The following is a 9,534-nucleotide window of genomic DNA, read 5'->3' as shown; positions in this document are numbered from 1 at the left end:
TTGATTGGTATCCTTATCTTGACCAAGGTGGCAGCAGTGAAAAGTGTTCTTAAATTCGTCGTTTGAAAGACGAAGCAGTGTGTGTTGGGAGGGGGGCGTGCTGCGTATAGTATTTTAAAGTTTAACAACGACGAGCGCAAATTTTAGAACATGATTTATCAAGGATAAACCAAGTACGTAGATATCTATTTACGTCCATGGTGGAACGAACGCTACCAGCAGTTCCCACAAAAGGCGTAACTGAGGTGACCCGAAACTAACTGGCCGAAGGTCCCACTGAAAAAAATTCAAAAATTAAACTTGAGATTTTGCCAAGAAAGTTTATTTTTTAAATTGGTTATGTATGCAAAATTCAGTGAAGCACACAAAAAAAAAAGCCATTAGCACGCTACTGTTGACAAAAAATACAACGTAAAAACTGAAACTACCAGTTTCAACTGGCTGATTTCTGACAAAAATTGTATGCTCAATGAGCGGAGATATGGAAATTTCACCTGCTAAACAAAAGCGTTAGTGCAATTTCCACTGAACCCTATCGCATCTACCCTCCTACATAAAAGACATTTGAAATAAATGTTTGGGCTTGACCGCAAGCTAATGTCGTCCACTACATCACTGTTTACTGTGTATAAGAGGACGCCAGTGCGACATCATTTTGAAAGTTTCAAATAAAAATGATGCGCGTGAAGTTGTGTGTCCTGCTCATTGTAGCATTACTGGTGATTGGCTGTATTCATGAAGGAGAAGCATTCAGTAAGTATTGGAATTAAATTGAAAACTGAGCAAGATCCCTTCAGATTTAAAAAAAATGATTAAAGTGATGAAGTTTGAAATGATAATGATCTGCCTTCATCTATAATATCACTGGTACTTTGGCTACGCATTGTTATACTTACCTGCGTACTTATGTGGTCCATATGGTTATATTTCAGGCAACGGCATTAAGGCTAAAAAGGTGAAGGGAAAGGAGTTAGACCTGAGGGAAGAGGTTTGTACTACAACTTTTACCATTTTTCCAACATCACTCATTATCCACTAACATTGAAGCTATGGAACATGGCAATGACTCGTGAGTATTTGGTTTCTTTTTCAGCTTCTTCAACGTGAGGCGGAAAACATTTTAAAGCTTCTTGATCTTGAAGAAGAACTGGACATGCAGGACGATCCGTGACGGCAGACAACATCGAGGAGTCTCCATAACTAAACTTTTAGAATGAGAATTCAAACGAAACTGCATATTTCCCCATGCTGTTACTTAATTGTGAAAAGTCAAATCATCAGATGATGAAATATAGATAATAAAAATGTGCAGTAATATATATATATTAGTGTGCAAATGTCATTTCAGCCAGCCTGTCTTGGCATTTTAGAGTACAGCGTTTAGCTTATTGATACAGGAGGGCGAGGGGATTTAAGCTGTTTTGCAATTGATAGAAACTGCAGTGTTCGTAATCTTTACTGTCAAATTGGTTTGTTTAAAATATACGCACGACATTGAGATCAATCTTACTGCGGACATGTACGCCAAGAACCCATTCGAATACCAAGAACTGCTGTTGATGAACGGATGTTGGTAAAGTGCATTTTGCAAATGACCTAGGATACATCACAAACGTTCAATTTAGATTGTGGGTGGGTAGAAAATTTTATTTTTTCATTTGTATCTGCAATATAAATGTATCTTTTGGGGCAAGGGAAATGAATGAAAGTTTGAGAAAATATTTACCTCCGAGTTATAATCACCAAAAATGCCGACATTGCTACCGGTCTGTTTGTGCCGGCGTAACGAAACTGAGGGTCCGTGTAACAGAAAGTCCGCCTTCCATTTAGTTTTAATGGTTAGGGTTAACCTGTCGTAAGTGGGTCAAAATCAAGGGCGAGGCTTACCTAAACAAATGAATGGGAAGCGGACTCTCTATCTATCTGTGATTTAGAATATATTACATTATAACATAGATTTAAATCATGTTATTATACTACTCTTCAATCGAATAAGATGACAAACAGTATTATAGTTTGTCTCGGAGAAGAGAACTGTGCAACATAATCAAGAAAACGGTCATTATTTTGATAATATCCTGTCGTACTTTAAATGTTTCCGATATTGATACACAAATACAATGTTTAGTTCGAGAAAATTAATGAATTGTTATCCATTATTAATTTGATTTGTTTGATAAAAAAATATATTAAAACAACATCTCGCTCAGAGTAACCAGGTCACCGTATTCAACCGACTTAAGTTTTTTTTTCAATGTGACTCTTGAAGTGAATCGTGAGTCTCTGAGGATGATATTTGGGAGGACACACGTACACCTTTTTCTACAGAATATATATATATATATGCTCCTCGTGAAAGAAAATTTCAATCACTGCCTAGTATTAATGGATCATTGCAGAGGTCCAATTTATCCTTCAGATACCGTTATCCATCATTTAAAAATCAGTTCGCTTTTCTAACTAATTTGTATCTACTTTTTGGTCCTAGTCTTTTCCAGTTAGATAATCCTGTGTATCAGTTATTCGAGGGGGGTGTCCTTTATTGGTATCCTTATCTTGACCAAGGTGGCAGCAGTGAAAAGTGTTCTTAAATTCGTCGTTTAAAAGACGCAGCTGTGAATGGTGTGTGTTTGGGGCGTGCTCCGTATAGTATTTTAAAGTTTAACGAGCCCAAATTTTAGAATATGATTTATCAAGGTCGTAGATATCTATTTACGTCCATGGTTGAACGAACACTACCAGCAGTAACCACTAAAGGCGGACAGGCGGTGACCCGAAACTAACTGGCCGAAGGTCCCACTGAAAAAAATTCAAAAACTTCCCTTTAGATTTTGCCAAGAAATTATATTTTTGAGACTGGCAATGCATGCAAAGTTCAGTGTAGACAAAAAAACAAAAAAAAAAAAAAAAAAAAAAAAAACATCATACAGGCGTTACTGTTGGTTGACAAAAAGTACAGCGTAGAGACTAGACACCACCAGTTCCAACTGGCTTATTTCTGACAAAATTGTATGCTCACTGAGCGGAAATATGGAGATTTCACCTGCTTAACAAAAGCGTTAGTGCAATTTCCACTGAACCCTATCGTTTGGGCCTGACCGCAAGCTAATGACGTCCACTACATCTCCGGTTACTGTGTATAAGAGGACGCTGCGCCAGTGCGACACCATTTTGAAAGTTACAAATAAAAATGATGCGCGTGAAGTTGTGTCCTGCTCATTGTAGCATTACTGCTGATTGGCTGTATTCATGAAGGGGAAACATTCAGTAAGTATTGAGTTTTATTTTAATCTGAACTGAACAACTGATGAAGTTTGAAATGATAATGATCCGCCTTGTTTTGTAATGTCACCACCACTTTGGTGAGTTACCAGTATTGTTATCTTTTCCTGCCTTACGTTGTTCTTATGGTTATATTTCAAGCGGCCGGCCGACACCCACCAAAGGGTAAAATAGTGAAAGGCAAAGAGTTTGACAGGAGAAAAGAGGTATGTACCACGACTTTCACTCATGTTTGCAGCACAATGATAATATAGTAATAAGGTTTTTTGAAACATTGCAACCGAAAGGTTGAAACTGTATACAGAAAAAAAATCAGTTCGAATAAAAAGTATTAATATTTACATAAATAAAAGAATTACAATAAGTCCATACTGAGTTCGAGATAAAACAAAGACCCCTAAAAGTTGGATTAAAAAGGGGAAAAGGTGTTTCGAAAACGTTCAATCTCGAATTATCTTTCATTGAAGTTGGATTGGTTTGTTACACTGTAGCCTTCGAATATATTTTCCGGAGATTAAGAGGTAATTAAGCATATCCTTGCTGTTCTTTATTTTCTCGAAGAAAGATTTGCGCCGCTTTTTTAAACTAAAAGTGACAAACTTTGGTATTGCCAGGGCATCAACTTCAGTTAAATCAGGAAACATGATTCCGAGTGCCCTCGACTGAATAGATTCTGACACAAGGACAAGCATATTCAACGACAGAGCGAATTAAGTAGTCAATAATGCACTGTCCACGAGCCCGATATACACGATAGCATGCCGAGCGCTAGCGAGGCATGCTATCGTGTATATCGGGCGAGGGGGTAATAGTGCATTATTTGTCATACATACAAAGGGAAATCGTGCATGTTCCCCACCCAAACCCCCTAACTTTGAATAGAATACGCTGATATCACCGCGCATATACGCTGATATCACCGCGTGATATCAAAGAATGGACTTTCCCCGCGTTTACTGCCTAATTGCGGTCACCGTCCAATCATTTGAGTGAATGGTTTGTGGTTGCGTATGTATTGACAATGACATGGGTCAGTGGTTTTCTGTGAGTAGTTGGCTGATTTCCTGCCCATCTTTCGCACGTAGCAGTCACTCCGTTTCATTTATTGTATCGGTCCCTGCAATGCTTTTGTTTTGATATCAGCCCCGTGGTATGTTTATACTGATACACGTGCACACCAACAAGTATGGAAGGTATGGGACATGGTAATGACTCATGAATATTTGGTTTCTTTTTTCAGCTTATTAGGCGCGAGGCAAAAGACATTTTGAGGCTTCTTGATCTTGAAGAAGAACTGGACATGCAGGACGACCCGTAATCACATACTGATGGTCAACATCGAGTAGTCTCCGTAAATGAGCTTTTAGAAGAAAAAATTTAAACGAAACTATATATTTCATCGGGCATTTACTAAATTGTGAAAAGTCAAATTATCAGACGAAAATAAAAAAGTTCAGTGAGATATATGTCAGTGTGTATTGTCATTTCAGCCAGTGTTCATGTCTTGGTAATGTTATGGTTCGGCTGATGGTGTCAACTTTTTTAAACACAGCGTTGAGTTAAAATTGCTTTTGATTTTCACATGTCAGAATTTTAATGCAATTACAGGAAAGTGAAGGGATTTCAGCTGTTTTGCAATTGATTTGATTTTGAATTGGTTTGTTTAAGATATACGCACGACACTGAGATATATCTTACTGCGTACATGTAAGACAAGAACCCGTTCCAGTACCAAGAACCGTTGTCGATGAGAAGATGTTGGTAAAATGTTGGGAAAATGGTCCGTTTTGCAAATGTCCTAGGACACGTCACAAACGTTCATTTTAGATTGTGGGTGGGTAAAATTGTATTTTTTCAGTTGTCTCTGCATGTATCTTTTGGGGCAAGGGCAATGAATTAAAGTTTGAGTAAACATTTACCTTCGAGTTATAATCACCAAAAATGCCAGGACTGGTCTGTTTGTGCCGGTGTAGAGGTCGTTGAACAGGTTTGGTCACACCTGCCTGAGTTAGGTTAAAGGTGATAAAATGTCACGCGCATAAACGGAGAGACTTTTTTCAGTCAACTTGAAGTTTTAGCCAAGTTCGCTGTTTGTTTATTGTTAAAATGAATAGGTTCTTTTCTATGGTGCCAGGGGTTGGGTTGGCAACGCTGAACGTGCATTTGCCATGTTACATTTCATTCACAATTTGCAGCACCTTGCACAGATGTATTTATACTTATCAGTGTATTTCTAAAACAGGGTGACCAAAAAAAAAGAACCCATAAAATTTTATTAAATTCTACAAAGGTCCACCAAATTTCAAGAGATTTCAAGGATAAACTTTACCAAAACAACCATCAAATGAAGGGTGAACTGCGGGGAGCAATCACAACAAAAATCAGGGAAATCCTGAAGGAGGAATGTGTTTGAAAAATTGACAATTTTTGCGACGTATACTAGTGTGCATCCAATGTCTCGGAAGCCATTTGGAGCATATTAAAAAAAAAATTTAATGCAAAGCGACGAAGAAAACTAAAACTTTGGGGAATGATCATGCACATACTGAAGTTTAAGTCCAGCAATTTTTTTTTTTTTTTTTTTTTTTTTTTTTTTTTTGTAATTTGATGGACTTTTGTAGGATTTAATAACTTTTTATGGTTTTTTTAAATTTTATTTATTTATTTATTATTATTATTATTTTATTTTATTATTTTTTTTTGGGGGGGGGGGGTGTTACCCTGTATATCATTTGGCAAATGGTCCGAAATCTTATAAGGGCTGACTTTAAAGAATGAAGGACGCGTTGTCCCTCGATCACTTGAATTGAGCCGAGATTTTATTACTGTGCCCCTACAGGGACGACGAGTTTGGGGGCGTGTGAGAGGTAGAGAGACCTTTACAGGATTAAGCGGTCTTCCTTTCATGTAGGTCCGCCATATTTAGATCGAGGCCTTAATAGCACTCAATCTGAATGGTCCCATTGAAACATCACGGGTAGCAACATGGTGTTTTTGTGAGCGGGGCATGAGCACTATTTAATTATATAATGTTGTCTTGTACGCCTGAAGACGGTTACGGATGAAGTTCAAATTAGGGAGTGTATTTATGAATAAAAGCAGGAAATAAACGCCCAAGCAGACCAAAATATAGCATTTAACGAATGAAAGATACATAAGCAATTGAAAATTGCTGCATCGAAGTTTGATATTTTTTACATCTAGACTATTTTATATGCGGCAAGGAGGGAATTAATTCCCCCCGAAATACATAATCAATTTTTTCGATCACGTTTTTGTTACTTTTCACGTAATGCCTATAAAAACAATTTTACCTTCATGGTTTAAACAATGTAACATGAACGCGAAATGAAAGTACGGTCACATAAATTTAATAACAATATTCAAAAGCAGAAAGGAAAAATGGCAGCCAGCCTCCAAGGAACGTTAGGCTTTTAGCGTCATCTCACTAATGATAGCGTCCCTGTTATCTAATATTGCCATGCCTTAAATTGACCGAATTCATGCACGAGGACTTCAATGTGCAGTTGCGTTGCATAATGGGTAAATTAATAATAAACTGATTTATATGGACAATGATAGATAGAACCTGACTATAGAAGAGGTTTACTTCATATGACAACAGAAATTGCGTCCAAGCATGGAGGGTCGAGGTGACATTTTACTGAGACCCTGATGCTTGGTTGGAACCAAAAGACCGATCCTGCCACTCTAACTGAAGAACCCTTGGGAGCAATAAAGCTGAAATTGGCAGCGCGCCAGATGCTCGTTGACACTTGACGTCAACTGTGTAATATGACGGAAGTAAACTGTTTCACAGTGCATACGTCCATACGGTCTCGGTGGAATTAGTTTGCAGACAGAATTTAGACCATCCATCAGTTTATTCCGGCAACTACAGCTTCCCCAGTGGGCGTAGCGGAGCCAGATCAACCGGTCTTTAACGATTACTAATAGAGTCCTTCAAATGCAAATATATACATGAATACTGAATAAGTAAGATGACAAGCCCCATACGGAGTTGTAAGATATTTAGGTAATGCCACAACTGATTGAAGTTACAGTTTAAATGTTGATGATTTCCCTAAAGAGAATGAAGGGAGACCATAGTGTTAATACACGTAGATAATACGCTAAGCCAAGAGGAAGTCGTGATATAGTTACTGCTCAAATAATGACTCACTTTCCTGTATTATTATTATTTGAGCATTATTATTATTATTATTATTATTTCTCAAGAGACTCACTATCTGCCCACCCCCTGTACCATGAGACAAATTGGTCCCTTAATATCTCTAGTAATTTTAGCGGGGTGTATTTAAACACTAAATTCAGTCCAAAGGATAACGTTCAGACAAGTCATTCTCTTGTCAAAGTATGTTTATCAAAGGTATATTAAAATGTCCCAACGTCATGTTTTTCCAGTTAAAATAATTTGAAAAGCTACTTATCCTCCCCAATTCAGATCTTTAAAATTACAAACCCCTTCAATTAAATTAGAAAGATAGATATTTTCTTCGAAGGCGGTCACGATTCATCTACAGTAAAGGCATTTTATTAAAAATGATAGAAAGCATCGAAATAAATCGGATCAAACTTTGTTTCTCTCTTATTTTCGCAGAAAATGGGAAAACCCTGTGTAAAGTAGTTTTGGATATCGTGTTGTGAAGATAAAAACCCTGACGCTCTCAAAATTGACATCTTTTATTTTCTGGAATTTTTTTCCTGGGGATAAAATGATATAAAACACAACTGTCAACAATTTTTGAGTGATTTACACCGTACTGAAGACGAGGGTCTATTCTGTCTCAGTACCGCTGGTCACTTTCCTCAAAGATGTTTCCCCTCAAACATGTTCCTAGTGCCCGTGTCCTTATTTTCCACGACACTCATGTATATATATATATATATATATTTATAAGTGTTTATTACTCGTGTCCTAGCATAGTTTTCGTCTGTCGTCAAATATTGATATTCAATGAGTTGCTGAAAGTGATTCAGCACTTCCGTCCAATATGCCAGGGAGTTCAAATAGATATCTGGATATGACCTGTCTGATATGATTAACCTGTTACAAACGCTTTTTACTACCATGCAGGCATGACAGAAAATCATTGAAAGAAATGACTAAAAGCAAATACATCTAATGTATCCGCTTTTAATAAGCGTTTACATTTATCCCCCGCCAGACTTAATGCAAAGTAAATGATCCATATGGTTTTGTTTTTCAATACGTCCACCAAATAACCCTGAGTGAAGGTGCAACCGAGAGTTGTTTTTAAAATACGAAATGTCTTTCAGAGCATGGTTTCGATATTTTCCATATAATTAAAGTGCTCCTGATTCAAAAGCATGACTTTCAGATGGAATCTTGCATGCACAAACAACAATTGGCAGAAATTACTTTAGCCCGAAAAGGACTGGCACAATTCGATATCTATTTGAAAAGTGGAGCAATATAGACATACCAATCGATTTTTTGAAAGAGAAAGCGAAGGCATTCAGAGGAATATTTGGAAAAAAACATGAACATTTCCAAGGTGTGAGGAGGAGATTAAGGATACTAATCTTTCCATATTGACTATTGGTCAGATTATAACGTGATAGATGTATAGGTGTGTCATCGGCACGAGACAAATATGTTAGGATGTTGCCTGGTGATGACGCCAGAGCTACAGAGATTCATCTTGGAAATAAAATCAAAATACGCTTCATTTGTCAACTGCATGAAATAAAATGGAGATGGTGACAATGTCCAAAATGATGTATTTTCTAATTCTTATAGGTTAATTTTTATAGGTTGATTTTTATAGGAATACTTTTTGAATTGATTTAAGATTGATAGAATTCAAAATATAAGTGATACAAAGCCTAACCACATCACTCTATACCAGAAAAAATTTACTGAAAATTGTCCAGGTTCTTTAAAAAGCTTAGGAACATCTTTTCACTAAAAGTACCACTTGACATATCGCTGCAATTGGTAATTGACCAAGTCATCTGGAACTTAAAAACATAATTTTAGGTGGTAATGGGGAGCCGCATTATGTAGTGTAAAGAATCAAAACATGGCACAAACAATAGCGTAACTATTTGCACTAGGAGTTTTGGGGGATAAACTCACGTAGAGATAAAACAAAAAAAAAAAAAAATCATAAGCAACAATAGATTGTTTTATTCCAGTCTGCTCTATAATGCATAATATCCATTTCGCATACATGTACATTGCTCAGAGTCGATGTAAATGGTTCT

General features: G+C 37.0%; 1 long non-coding RNA gene across 1 annotated transcript; it reads left to right on the top strand.

Moving 5' to 3' along the window:
• Positions 1-651: 651 nt before the first annotated feature.
• LOC106174912 (uncharacterized) lies at positions 652-5,200 on the top strand. The gene is made up of 4 exons (XR_001239639.2): positions 652-691; positions 3,206-3,267; positions 3,424-3,488; positions 4,523-5,200. It is a non-coding gene; the product is annotated as an uncharacterized LOC106174912 (long non-coding RNA).
• The last annotated feature ends 4,334 nt before the right edge of the window (positions 5,201-9,534 follow it).

Source organism: Lingula anatina, chromosome 1, assembly GCF_051362555.1.
Source record: "Lingula anatina isolate TDL-2025a chromosome 1, LinAna3.0, whole genome shotgun sequence".
Classification (NCBI taxonomy): Eukaryota; Metazoa; Brachiopoda; class Lingulata; order Lingulida; family Lingulidae; genus Lingula; species Lingula anatina.
The sequence above is the reverse complement of the archived record's forward strand: the minus strand, read 5'-3'. Positions and strand labels throughout refer to the sequence as shown.